Consider the following 15,969-nt stretch of genomic DNA (forward strand, 5'->3'; position numbering starts at 1 on the left):
ATGTGTACAAAATTCAACTGAAGTATGATTTTAATGTTATAAAGCTTTTAAATCAAGCTTTTAAATCAAGGATTTACTAGAACGATTTCTAGTCTGTATAGATAATGTTTAAGATATATTTCCCTGTCCAATGTAGAATTATTGATGAAAGTTGTGTCTCAAACAGAATTTCCAGAAGATATCATGTATGTTTGGTAATGTTTCCTTCCGTTGTTACCTTCAATACAATTGGGTCGGATTCTACAATCACAATCTTTACGTAGTTTCTCCAAATGACATGACATTGTCACGATTGCTTAGCTCAATTTCAAAACCTCAAGTGGCCAAGCCTTTTTTCAACCAATAGCCATCAACCAAGAGTAAACATAATCAAAAATTAAAATTGAAAAATTGATTCATTGTTGTTTGCTGCAGATGCTTCCTTATATACAACTAATTTAAAAATCCAATATCCGCATTTGTAAGAAAGATTTACATAAATACGTAGGTATCTATGGTTTTAATTCACAAATGTACATGCAAATCCGTAAATCATATAAAACAAAAAAGCAATCATAAAAGCAGTAACAGAGTTGCACAAAGGGATAAACATAGACCAGAAGCACTGTATCATTATAATGTATTTTGCAACGAAAATAGTAATTGCCACTGTTATTTTGACTTCTAACTGCAGCTTGATGAGACCTACTAGTATAACGGGTCTTTCTTGTGTGTGTTTTAGAACTATGTCCAATACATAAAGTTTCTCACAAGATCCAGCTATAAACACATGTTCTTAATTTATGTAAGCAAATGCATTGATTAATGGTCTTAGATTATTTGGATAAACTTGTAAATGCTATTGCAGTTCAACTGTGCAACTAATGCATCGTATAAAGTGTCACATTAAACAAGATGAAAGATCATTAAACTGATTAAGAACTGACCATCAAATCTTAGATGGAATTGATTACGCCACACTAGTGGTAAGCTTAATACAAAGTTTGTATGAAATAATTATTTTAAAAATGAAAATAACACGTTACAAATGTTAAAACCTTACATTTATTGATGAAACTTTAGATAGAAGTCTTTACGTACAATTTAGATATATCAATTTACGTACCTATTACAAGCGTCCCTTACTCGGCGATCTCCATAATATCCTCATATATAAATACATAGTTTGCACTTCTACCGGATATTTTTTATATTCTAGAATTTCCGGACTCTTACTTTGGTTGCTACAGAATTGTCGAGCAGTTTCTGTGGCGAGGGACATCTGTCAGACACTCGACTGTGTCGTACAGTGGGTGCATTAATTGTGTAAAGAAGATACATGTAGTTATCTATATGCAGGAATACAGGTAATCAGCTCACATAAGTCTTAAACAGTTTTTATACCTCCATATAAAAACCATAAGACATCTAGAGGGCGCCTTACGCAGAGCTGTAAAAGAGGGACGAAAGATACCAAAGGGACAGTCAAACCCATAAATCATAAATAAACTGACAACGTCATGGCTAAAAATGAAAAAGACAAACAGACAAACATTAGTACACATGACACAACATAGAAAACTAAAGACTAAACAACACCCTACCAAAAACTAGGGGTGATCGCAGGTGCTCCGGAAGGGTAAGCAGACCTTGCTCCCATTGTGGCACCCGTCGTGTTGCTTATGTGATAACAAATCCGGTAAATAGTCGTATTCGGTAGGTCACATTCATGAAAAGGAAGGAATGAATTGTTGATTGTAGTTACGACGTAAGGAACATATCCGATATCATTTGTGAAACGGTTATTCCATAACGGTCAACCAACTCGTGATGGCGTTCATAAAATTTACGAAGAGATTATATCAACTTTCACCACTAGGAACTCTTGGTAAAATAGCTTCCTTGTGAGCAGCAACCCTCTATCAAGAAAATCATGATAGGAAATGCAAGCACGGGAATATCGTATCAATTGGGAGATATATACCCCGTATGCAGGTTGCTACTTAAAAATGGAAAGTTCACAATTGGAAAGTTGAAATCATCTCTTTTGTCGTAAAGTTTTGTTTTCAACCGACCCTCATTGTCAATTTCTAGATGTAAGTCAAGATATGAGGCAGACTTAACTGTATCTGTAGTATCCTTTATTTCTAGTTCGATGGGATAGATGCGTTCCACATAGTCACCAAATTTTGAATTGTTTATTATTTACACTCTTTTACATGTTCAGTCATTTACTCAATTGATGTAATAGTGTAAACATTGATGGCAATATTGTTGATCACAAGGAGAAATTTGTACAAAACGTTCTAAACCTAACAGGGAATGATAGACAACAAAACAAGTATGTGTACCCCAAAGACAAGCATAATGGGCTCATAGTTAGATTGGGAACGATACTGGCATTCCCGATGCCATCTCAAACGAAAGATACAGAATAAATTTAATATTTGATATGGTGAATTGTGTGGTCATAAATTAGCAATTCTGTTGTGTGTATCAATGCGTTTTTCACCAAAATATATATTATAAAATACTGTACAAGTTATAAGTGAATTTTCATCAAATTTTGTACAAATTGTAATTTGTACAGGCACTTTTTGTACAAAGTCAAAGTACAAATTATAGTTTGTACATTTTTTTTGTACAAAAGGATAACTTGTAAACAACATATGAACTATTCAAAATTTAATGATATCATATATAAATTAACCGATATGTTATAGGAAAGACGTTTGATACACAAATTGATTCCAAATCAATCTGGCATCGCATTTCAATGAAGAGACAAAAGCATTTGCTATCATTTATAGACATCATTGGTTTGCTATCTCGTTGACGGTAAACGAAAATTAAAAAAAAGAAATTACCGTCAAAAAGTATTTCTGTAAAATGAGTAAAATTTAAAATGTTATTAAAAAGGGCACTAGGTACAAATATTCCGGTCCAACGATTCACAGAAAAGAGCGACGATTTACAGAAAAGAACCGAAAAGGACCAAAAAGAACCGAAAAGGACCAAAAAGAACCGAAAAGGACCGAAAAGAGGATACATATATATTTATTAAATAAAGTTAAAACCATGTATATATACACAGATTTTATTTATATTGTTAAAGGGGCACTAGCTTCGAGATATATAAAAAATCTAAAGTTTGATTTTTTTTTGTTCAATCAATAATGAAAGTGAAATAGTGAAATAACAATTCGCTTTTTGCAGCCAAAAAGGTTCAATTTTGTCTAATTACGTTAAGAAACATTGATAATTAGTTATTCACTTGCAAGTGAATGAGTCGACCTCTTTAAATCCGTATTCATGTGAACTTCAATTTAACCCCTAGCTAGAGATTGACAACGCATGCATTGTACGTGTACTGGTTATTTAAAGAAAAAGAATGTCAACAATGAAAGTGAAACTACGGTAAATCATTTGATTACTAATTCGATGCAGTAAGGATCTGTAGTAAGGATTGTGAATGTACAGAATCCGTCCTCTGCTTTGGGTGTGGAAAATGTAAGGTTTTCAATGATTTGCAATTTGCCTATTTCCTTCAAGTACAACAAAAAATTGATATCCTTTTCGGTTCTTTTCGGTCCTTTTCGGTTCTTTTTGGTCCTTTTCGGTCCTTTTCGGTTCTTTTCTGTAAATCGTCGCTCTTTTCTGTAAGTCGTCGAACCCCAAATATTCTTCTTTGAATATATTAATATTTTTTTAATTCAACCGAGTAAAAACTCAACAACAATACCAGTTTAAAAGCAATCTATACATTTTTAATTTGAAACGTCAGACGCGCTTTTTTGTCTGATTCAGAAAAATTTATTAAGTTTTTCAACGCGTACAAACATTTGGAAAATTTATGTATAAAAACGCCATTATCGTGATATATAGACTACCTAAGGGAATAGTATAACTGACTGAAATATTGATAATGCCCAAACCGGAAGCGACGTCATTGTGTTTGTTGAAGTTAATAGTGCCATCCCAATAAGACCCTTTTTTGCCCTCTACACGCATAACTTTTATGTTAATTTCGTTAAGTAGAAACTGAATATTTTAGAGGAATATTCTTCTATTGAGAATTTTAATCAATATCAACAATTTTGAAATTCTGTCTTATTGATTATACTACTTCCCCTTCAGTCAAATTACTTCTCCTTTAGTTAAATAACTACCCTTTTAGTTAAATTACTCCTCCTTTAGTTATAAAGTTAAAAAATAATACTACCCAAATCAATATTTTTTACAAATTAGAAGCGAATAAAATTCCTTATAATTATAAGTGGTATCCGTCAATGAGAAATCAAACTAACGGCACGATTTTTTTTTTATTTAAAGACATATTGAAAAAAAAAAGTTTTCCCCCTGCAAATTTCATGTTTCTATGCTATCAGTAACCTAGCCAGTTGTTGTCTTATGTCAATCTCAAAGACTTTTGTTATTTGGAAAAGTTTCTGTCGATACTAGTTTCTATCTAATTAAATCACAAATATTTGAAAACTCGGTGAGATCTAGAACATCACATATATAGACACATGTCTATTGTTACGTCGGCCTCATATCTTGATTTACATCTAAAAATTGACAATGAGGGTCGGTTGAAAACAAAACTTTACGACAAAAGAGATGATTTCAGCTTTCCAATTGTGAACTTTTCATTTCTAAGTAGCAACATTCCAGCAGCACACATTGGGACCTACTAAAACAGGATGCAGTTTGCAACGAAATATTTTCAAGCAAACCAATAATAGCTTATAAAAAGCATAAAAATATTGCAGATCTATTGACGACAAAATTAAAATAAATTGATATAGGTAAATCCCTGATGATGGTGGGCCTACAATGCTTAAACCCTTTCATAAATGTTATACATTTATCATTAGCATATAATACAAAAACCGCCGAAACATTATATTAATGTCGGATTGATTTAAAGCAATTGCAAGTCTAGTAATACTAGCATCATGTGACAGTGGCGGATCCAGGGGGGGGGGGGGGGGGTTCCGGGGGTGCGCACCCCCCTTTATTTTTGCCGATCAATGCATTTGTATCGGGACATATGTTTTGCACCACCCCCCCCCCCTTTGCCCTGGGTTAGCACCCCTTAGCACCCCCCCTTTCGAAAATTCCTGCATCCGCCCCTGTGTGATCAATATTTTGTAATATAATTACAATAAAATACTTATAGTATGTATACGGAGTCTTCCGAATAAGATTTTTTGCTATCGGAATTCAGACTGATGATGGAATACGTGGATGTTAGGTGTCACTTTTATACAAAGTTTTGGATTGATTGCAAACATATAAAATTTATAAATAGCATATATAATACAAACTTGATAATTTCTTATCAGAATGAATCTATCTCTTTAAAAACATAATTATAGATTATGTGATATAATTATTGCAGGACATTAGTGAAACCAATATATTTCGATATGGTTCCGAACATGAACCTTGCAATGTTCTATGAAAACAATGATAGTTATTGTGTGAAGATGAAGAGGGAAGCCGTGGACGTTGGGTTTCGCTTTATCTTATTTATTTATCTTTGCAGTATAGTATTGCTGCATGCATGTGTGGTAACAAGACCAGTCAAATGCAGAAAATACGGGATGTAGAATGCACAGGCAGCTGGCTTATCTGATACTATATCTGTTTATAAAACAAAGCCAGGTATTCTCCTTCTATAGTGATTCTTTTCTTAAGTAAATAAAACGTCAACAAGATTAGACATAGAAAAAGGAGAAACAAAAAAAGGGAAAAGGTTCGGATTTGGGCAAATTTGGTAAAATGGTGGCACCTAACGTAGCCTGAGCTAATATTTACTGAAAGCTGAAGGAAATCAATAGCAGATGTTTTGGTTTAGAATTTACAGGTTTAAACATGTTTTCCTCCGGGTGCGGGAATTTCTCGCTACATTGAAGACCTGTTGGTGACCCTCTGCTGTTGTTTTTTATTTGGGCGGGTTGTTGTCTCTTTGACACATTCCCCATTTCCATTCTCAATTTTATTTTTTCTAGACGTCATTGGCAATTTAATTTAACTTGGTGTGTTAACTGACCCGATGAACTTTATTAATTGATAACCTCTAGAAAAAAGTTTTCAATCCCATTATGAATCATAATCGATCTTTAAATTTCCTTTGGAACTTATAATCAGCACAGCCAAAACATGTTTTTATATTAGTGTTTTGGTTGGCATATTGTCTTTTGATGAATACTAAACGTTGCCTCTAGACATCTTTGGTTATGTTCTATTTTGAGGTACTATCTCATTGCTGCTGAGGTTTTTATACGTGTCAATTTTATTCATATCTAAACCATTGTATGCTACTAGAATCTCATAGTTGTGATGTCAGGGCTTCTAAAGTGAACGAAATAATGTTAAAACACCTGTTTACTTCAAGATATATTCTTTCTCGGTTTTGTTTCATAACAATACATTGTCATGCGAATAACTTAGTTATCTTAATAAAGAAATGTGGTATATAATTGGCTACAGACAACTATCTTACAAAGACTTAAAAGTATGAATATAAACAACTATGGGTCACCATAATGTTTTCAACAATGAACAAAACTTATGTCATAGATTAATCTATAAAAGGTTAAGGTATAACAATTATGAAATCATTCAAAAGACCGAAAAACGGTCCGATTTAAGTTTTTAACATTAAACGAAAATCAAATTATGATGGACGACATCAAAAGACAACCACTGGACTTCGGACTCACTACTTTTGACAGGAACATAAGAAATGTTGCCGGGTTAAACATGTTTGTGGGTACTCAGTCCGCCACTAAAAGAAAATTACACTTATAAATTTCGTGCGAAATAAGTTTCAAGGGCTTGACTCATCACCTATAGCACAACGCAACCAATGAAAAAATTGCAAAAGCCATTTAGTATCGATTTAAGATAACTGAAATCCAGTTCAAATTCATTATGTATTCTATATGACATTTAATATTGCAGAAAACACCTCCGTAAGACCTACTGATAGACTCCATTTACAGTTAACGACGACATTATTCTCTTTACTCCAATCAATTCCGCGAAGCTCATTTCAGGAACACAAGAAAATCCCAGAAAGAAGTAGGATCAAAGAAACTACCAATGTCTTCCAATCAAAGTTGCCAGTCGTAACAAACACAACGGAACATGGCATCTATACATTGCCTAATATTATACATAGAAACGCTACCGATTTATTGAACAATAATTGTGAATGTAAAAGAACTTCAAAGTGGGCAAAACTTCTTAGTTCGAATATTTCAAAATCAGACTTCGACATTTTGCTTGCCAAAGATATCCAGAGACTCAAGAAAGATCTGACTGTAAACAGAAAGAGTCTGAATTCTTACACCAGACGATTAACAAGTGCACATAACGACAGAAGATCTGCTAAGGCAATAGGATGGATTGGAATTATTGTTATATCATTATTTTTATAATTTTCTTTCTGTTTGATTTAGTGTTAATTTTGCACCAATTTAACATAGTCGAGTAGCATTTTTTTGTGTCATTTTACAGTAAACATTGTCAAAAGTCTCAGTCTGGTTTCTTTAGTTGTTCTACGTGTTTTTATTCTTTTATAGATGGTATTTTATGAAGTACATGTAGTATACATTATTGTTTAAGTATTCTGGTTTTTTTCGCTGTGTTGTAGACGCATTGGTGGTTTGAACTGATTTCTACTCTTTTGGTTGGGTTGTTGTCTCTATAGCACATTCCCCGATTCCATTCTCAATTTATGTTAGCTGTCAACTAAATGAGATCTATAAAGAAAACCTAAATATCAAGGATGGTACCGGGGACAGTTGATTTAAATTCATACATAGTTAATACTTATAAGAATCGCTTATTTCTGATTATAACAAACTACTTGTATTAGAAAAAAAACATGTAATCGATGTTATGTTGTTTTGAATTTTCCTTGCGGTCTCAAACCTCAATATGTTTTTTTTTTTACTTTAAACAAGAGACACAGAAGATACCATAAGCATTTCCAAACTCATAAACCGAAAACAAACTGACAATGCCAATGAAAAACATAAGGGAAACAATGAAAAAAACAAACCATAGTCTACAAAACACTATTTATTAACTTAAAGTTAAATAACATGAACCCATCCTATTCTTGAACTTGAGGTGATCGCAGATGCTGTAAACAGATCCTTTAATGGCTCAAGTCGTGTTGATCATGTAAGTACCACATCGTTGCTAAGTCTAATTTACTGATATCAAGACTTGTTCCCTACATGTATCTGAATGTAAGATATTCCTATGAGTCTAATTTACTTTTTGTTCTCTGATGCATTTGTGATAATTTGTGATAATGGTAGAATAAAAGTGTTTTGCAGACATTTGAAATAAATGTAAAAACAGGATAATTGGTACATTAAATGAAGATGAGGTTATATTTTAGCATTTCATATGCAGGTGTCGACTGTATCAATCTTCTGTTTATCAAAGTATAAATTATTGTCATGTTAAGGAAGTATAAATAAATAAGTTAAATCTATGTAAAATTAATATACAGTTTAGTGAATATTTAATTAATCTTATTGTACAAATTACTTTTCCTGACTATATCTGAAAAAAACCGACAATTCAAATAAAAAGTGTGCTTGAAGATTTAAAGTAAAATAATCAATCATTACGAACAACGTAGGTCCATACAGATTGTGTATAAGAACAATAATATAGGGAAGGACTTCAGGTGGCGGATATTAAATTGTTCTTGAAATTTCATTTTTTTAACGTCCGTGTGCTTAAGATTAAGTCACATCGTATTCTGTTACAATTGTCCTGTAGAATTGCCAATTGACGCTAGACCACCAATTATCAACCAATCAGTCATTAGAATGGAATGTACTTACATAGAATGAAGCTGCAATAATAGTGTGTGGGGCAGGCAAATTAGGAAAATCTGCTTTAGAGGATTACAACTCAGATAATTAGGATTTAAACTAATTATGTTGCTGCTGTACATCATACATTGATTCCCGTCGAGGCTACACATTTGTTGTTTCTGCTCTTTTTTTAATGAAGCTCCAACATCACTCATATATTTTGTGCCGTCATCGTTAAGTATACTGGACACAACGTTGATGTATGTTTTTTTGCATTTTCTTTTGGCTTCATTTTTGGTATGGGCTTAATTCTAGCCCAGTTCGTCTTGAAAGTTGTTTAATTCTTTATTCATCCATGGTTGAATATATCTGCTTGTTCTTGAGCTCTGCAGTTTTTCAGATTTTGTTCATATAGTGTTTATATTGTAAACACCATAAAACTTTAAATATCCGAAGTTTTTAATTTTAATTGCCTCTTTTTTTTTTATTCAGTTAGTTTATAATTACTTCGGTAATGATTTAACTTATTATTATGCTGAATTATTTACAAACCTAAAAAGAAAAAAACACATTGCAATCTAAAAGTTCTCTATATTTTCAGGGACAAATTTATTTCTTAAAAAAATTGGTCATCATCACCTCTATAATTAGATTTTGTAATTTTTTTTATATATAATCTATTACGTAGATTTCCCTAATCGACTCAGGAGATACTGTCGCAGGAACGCGAAGTTGAATACTACATGATGAAAGATTGGTTTTTACATGAAGTTGTTAGATAATAAAACACATAATCTTCCAATAATTTCTTGATTCGATTGACAAAAGCAGTTCCTGAAAATATATTAATAAATATGAACTATATCATTGGTTCGATTCATGACAATTAAACAACGGTATACTACTGTTGTCATTATTTATAGAATATATGTGCTACAGATGATCATGAATATGTTAATTCCTTGACCGTAATGATGGTCATGGTAAAATGTGGCACATGTATTCTATAGGTACTAAACAATACCTGGCAATATATAGAATACCTGTGCCACATATGACCATGAACCTGTTCACTTTGCTACGGTAAATTCCTGCATTGTTCGAGTATAACCGAGTGGGACACAAGATTTTACTATGCGTTATCACGACTAATACGACAGGTTCGTCCGGGAATTTGTGTGTGCGCCTGTTGTTTTTGATATTATCTTTTTCTTTTTTCTTTTTACTTCTTTCTCCTACTGATTGTCCCTGATATCTTATTCCCTTTTTTAAACTTTACACGCCCAGCATATTCCCTTTTGAATGTTTTATAGGGCCCAATGGCAAAATGATATTATTAGATCATCTACATACCACCTGTCTGACAACTCTGATGCTAATCAGTTCGATCCACACCCACGTCGCAGGCTCTTTCGACTCCAAATTGACTATGCATGATAGTTTTTCATGTCAAAGCTCGGTGGTTCTCTCATTCAATCAATCAGCAATGTTTGAAAATGTTCAATCAAAATGTTAATCAGCAAGCATTTGATGTCGTTTGCAGTAATTATATTCATTTAATTATGATTAAATCACGAGATAATAAATAATCCATTACATAAGATTGGTTTTCAAATAAAGCGAAAAGATAATTGATGTAAGAAAACATTAAGCAATTATTATGTTTATGATAGTATCGGAAATTATACATCCTTTATTCAGGTAAATTAAGCTATTTACCCTCTGTGTGATCCATATCTCAAAAGAAAGCCATAATGAACTTTTTCTTAGAGAAGAAAACTGCACTTTTCCACTGATGTGTTAAAATTTACTGTAATAGGTTGAGAATACGATAACAAGAATTCAGTACTTTAGACTGCTGACTTATTTTCTATTTCCCTTAACGGTTTCAGCGTCATGAAATCATATGGACTAAAATTTATTTTTATTTTTACTGGATACGTCAAACTGGTATTTTCAATAGGTAAGTCTTCCGTACATATTAATATTTATGACCTAGAAAATAAAATAGATAAATGAGGGAGAAGGCAGAAATTATACAAGAATTCTACGACAAAATACTAATTTGTCTACGGTTTTATGTTCATTTATCCCGCCGCCTAACTATGTGTATATATTCCATCTCCTTGCCTCGCTAAAAATCTGAATTTTTAAACTACACATCCTTTATCCTCGCTTCGCTAACAGGGATATTTATCAGTTCATAACTGTGCAGCAATATGTATATCTTTCATTTGAATTATATCAGAATTTATTCAGAGTCTTGTACTCATAAAGATAGTTTTACCTTATTTGTTTACAGATGCTATGTTCATTGGATGTTATGCGAGTCATGATCCAAATGGTACAGCTGTTTTCTCTGGTTCTAAATTTAGCGAAGTAGTTAATCAAATGTATTTAAACAACTGTACAGATTTCTGTTATACAAGTAATTCCACTTTTGCAGGCTTATATGGATGGATTTGGAAGAGAGCAAGTATTTTTTATGGCCATTTGGCTATTCTTTCTATGTTTATTTTGGTCAAATATATCTTAACATTGCAGCGTATTGAAATATACCTGGTTTTTGCATGATACAAAATCTTTCAGACGTTTATTTCATTTCCTAGCACTGGGTCGGTACCGCTTCTGGCGAACTGTTAGTTCTCGACGGTATCGTTACCTGCACAAAAGGAAAGGAATAAAAACCACCAACACATTTATATAAACAGTTATCATATATTGCCATGCAAACTCGTGATATTGATATAATAAAACTTAGCTATGCATCTGCGAGAAATCATTAATGTCACCGCAGAAAGTCAATTTCATAAAGGTCTGCTATGATAAAACACTATAAAAGATAGATGAAAGATGCAAGAGGGGCATTCAAACTCAGAAGTCGAAAATAAACTGACAAAGCCATCGACAAATATACAGAATGACCTTTTTCCATTTTCCAATCGAACGTTACAATGTCGACTGACATCCAAGTCTCTATTGAACCATACATGTATAAACAAACTCACCCTAATCTATATAATGGGGTCAAATAGTATACGACTGTTCAATCGTCATACATCGATTAAGCGAAAACAAATCCAACAAACTAATTAAAAACAAGGGTAACACAACAACCACGTGTTATAAGATTTTATAAACTAAAACATCTACTGTGAAATCATTATTATTCATTGGATACCAATTTACGTGGATTTCGAAGGTATAGGTAAACCACGAAATAAATGTTCAACGAATGACACATTTTCTAAAGGCTTGTATAAAAACTTCGGCAAAACCAGGAAATTAAATGTCCACGAACACGCAAGTTTTCCTTCATCCACGGTAATTGGTACCTACGAAAATAAATGAATTCACAGTATTCTAATCTGAACCCATCTTAATAGAACAGGATATTACAATTTCAGGTTCAGTATTTATTTTTGTACATCATATTGCTTTTTCAATACTACATCTGTATCCAACCGAGACACCAATATAGTAACTTGATTTGTGGTTCATATGGTGTGTGATATTTGAAAAAAAATCATATCGTATACACTTTACTTTAAACTTTAAGTAGATCTTTTAACGTGCCATGACGTAATACTGATAAGGCCTTTTCAATTATGGCCATTGATTGTACACACATATAAATTTCAAGTATTCACATTTAAGTTATATTTATGATAAATATCTTTATTCTCAATAAATTTTCATATTAACAAGGCTTAGAGAAAAAATATTGAAAAGCGTATGCGGTTTTTTTACACATATACTCTCTGTTTTCCGATATTTAAAAGATCATTAGATGTATATGCTTAGTATGATGAAACATGCATTCTTCCGACAATTGACATCAATACATTTGTGGTATACATATCGAAAGAATCCATTTATCTACTGTATGACGAAAAACAATTACAGCTAATAACTTTTTGTTGTATTTCAGTGTGTCTGTGGTTTAGAAGATGAACTTAATACGAATTTGAAATCAGAAGATTCGTGGTGTAACAGCAATTGTTATGGATGTGGAGGATTCAGGGTTATGGCCGTATACCAGTTATTCGGTATTTTTGGTTTTTATTTTAATCAAGGTAGACATACATTTAGACCATGTGTCTTCCGCTATCTAGAATTGTACAATAACAGATCACAGCAGATAACACTCAGCCTTGTTCTTTACAGAAATATACAACTTTTTATTAAATAATGTTTGTAAGACTTTTTATCTTAATGAAGCGTATTATGTTTCATCTTATTATTTTCAAAATATAATAATTTATTTTCATGAAGGAATCTACAGCAAATTTACCGTTGAAAACCACACAACAGATTTTCATGAAACTTAGTGGATAGTAAGGACATACTATATAGATGTGCATGTCTACAGAAAATTATAATTCAATTTTTATTCTACGAGTTACGCCCTTTTAACTTATTTCCTTCAATATACTACTGCAACAGTTTGTCATCGCAACTCCTCTGAACCACACAACAGAATTTCATGAAACTTTGTAGATAATAAGGAAATACTATGTAGATGTGTATATCGACAGGAAATTATGATTTTTTTTTTTTTTTTTCTAGTTTTTACACCCCTTTAAACTTATTTACCTTAATATACTACTGCAACAGACTGTAATCAAAATTCCTCTGAAACCTCACAACAGAACGTCATGAAACCTTTTATATAATAAGGACATACTATGTAGATGTGCATATCGACCGGAAATTATGATTCAATTATTTTTTCTTAGTTAATTTATTTGTCCAGTGACAATGTGCGGCGTGGTGTATGTGATCGCGCTCACTAAGGTTCCTCTAAATTGATTTGAGATTCGAACATCGATAACTATTTGTGCTAAAATTTACAGATTTAATTAAAGATCAGCAAATGATATGCTGGTCAAGACTGACGTAATAAAACTATTTCTATGAAAAGAAATCTATGGAATTGGACCTTAATCTTGCAAAACCCATAATACAAGTGCCATCGGTTCGTCTACAACTATGCCTGTGTATTGTGGAAGCTAATTATTAGACAAATAGTAATAAGAAATGCACTATGCATCTTTGACTATCTCTCGACTCTAAAAGTCAATTTCTGGCAGTCTAGGCAATTTTTGATTTAAATTTTCCAAAAGTAAATTCCAACTAATATTAGACTCCAACAGTCCTTGTATTAATTGTTCGTTTCGGTTGGGGTTTTTTTTTTTCATTCTCTAGTATCAACTCTCATTTATCTCTCGACTCTAACAGACATTGGTGATGTTTCATGTGCATTTTATTCTCGATTTTCTATTAGTATTTATTCATTATTCACTCCAACAGACAATAAACTTCCGAGACCTATGCATTCTTTCATTTTTAAGAACCAAATTCACCCCTAAAAAGTGTGAATAGAGCCTTTGAACTTTATTGTCACCTAACCTTGTAAATTTAATAATTTCGATGAAGCACCATTATGAGATTGTCAATATCAGATGATTTTGTTTTGTCTCTATTAATGATCTTAACTGTTTTATAAGGTGTTAGTACAACAAAGAATGACATGATATCATCAACGAGAGAAACTGCTTTAACAACGAAAATGTACACTATACAATCTTCAGACGAAATCATGACACCAACGGTAGATTCAAGTTATTTTGAAGAAACAACAGCACCATGGACTACACGACTTGAAAGAAATAGTACAAACATAGAACAAAGATTGAACTTCTCAATAAAAACAACGGTTCCACCCTCTATACGTGAAGAAACAAATGTCACCAACATAACATACTCCTTAGAAACAACAGAGCCCTCATTTACAAATTATGTCAACAAAGGTATCGCTGACGTGACAAATGAACCCACCCTCTTCATAGAAACAACGCAATGGTACACTTCTAAGTTACCGTTGAAAAACTGCAAATGTCCATGTCATACCATTAACTCCAAATGGAAGAACATTCTTCATTCTAATATATCGCAACAAGAAATCATTTATTTAATTGAAGAAGAAGTTAAAAAAATTCAAAAAGAAATTGCTATCGACAAAACAGCTACAAATGCATATCTTAGACGTAAATCTAGTGCCACAGACAAAAGAACATCGTCAGTAACTGTGGGGATACTAGCAGTCATAATTATTGTACTGGTTTTAATGTTTTTTGTTTGTTTCGATTGCGTTTCAGTTTACCAGAAAATCAATAACTAATTGATATATTCATCTTTAATGTTTCTCACTGTTTAAAACTAGACATTAAAAAAATCAGGTAAATGTCAAACTGCAACATATGTTTAGTTCTTTTCTTCATTTGTATCGATTGGTGCTTGTATATATCGCAATAACTGTAAATTTTATGCTGTATAATTGTCAGATATTTATCAACAAGTGCAAGCGTTACCTCTTCAAGCTGAAGTACGTTAACTCTACCGAAACATCCTTCAAATGGTCATAGGACATTCGATATTTATAAATTTTTGAATTGTGTCTAACAACTTGCGATCTTGTCATTAATATTTGAATGAGAGCCATGATCTAGACTTTTCCCTAAATAAGTTGTTGCTGCAAAATGTATTATATAGAATTGTTAATAGTATGTAGTTTATTCAAAAATAAAAAATAAATCAGATTGTAGAAATATAAGAAATATATAAATGTAAATGTATAGCAATTTAAAATACAATCGACAAGACTACAAAGTGTATATAGTTCAATCATAGATGTTGATATTTGTTTTTTAAATGGAAAAGAAGGGAAATGGTATTTAAGTTTATTTACAAAACTTAGATTTGTTATCCAAGGATAAGATCACCTTCGCCATATTTTGCAACACTTTTATTGATATATTGGTCCTCAATGCTCTTCTCACTTAATTTAGCCTCTTTAGCTTTTATTATTCGTGCTTCAATCTTTTTAAAGACTTAATGCGTAACTCGCGAAAAAAACATTTATTCCTGGTATCTGTGATGATTTTATTTAGCAGATACAGTCAAAGATGTACCATAAAACACTTAATTCTCAACACAAAAAAAAAGCGAAAAGATTATATGTTATAAACGTCAGTATTGATGAGGATGCAGAATTTGAATATATGGGGAATTAGTTTTGAATATATCTCTTATTCAATGTAATATACATTTATTTGTTATAAAGTCAGTATAAAAA

The 15,969-nt window shown here is 32.1% G+C and overlaps 1 long non-coding RNA gene across 1 annotated transcript; it reads left to right on the forward strand.

Annotated features, from left to right (window-relative positions):
• The first annotated feature begins 12,442 nt into the window (after window positions 1–12,442).
• On the forward strand, window positions 12,443–15,326 carry LOC143066357 (uncharacterized). The gene is made up of 3 exons (XR_012975574.1): window positions 12,443–12,473; window positions 12,763–12,880; window positions 14,342–15,326. It is a non-coding gene; the product is annotated as an uncharacterized LOC143066357 (long non-coding RNA).
• Window positions 15,327–15,969: the final 643 nt, after the last annotated feature.

The sequence above is a fragment of the Mytilus galloprovincialis genome, chromosome 3 (assembly GCF_965363235.1).
Source record: "Mytilus galloprovincialis chromosome 3, xbMytGall1.hap1.1, whole genome shotgun sequence".
NCBI classification, from domain to species: Eukaryota; Metazoa; Mollusca; class Bivalvia; order Mytilida; family Mytilidae; genus Mytilus; species Mytilus galloprovincialis.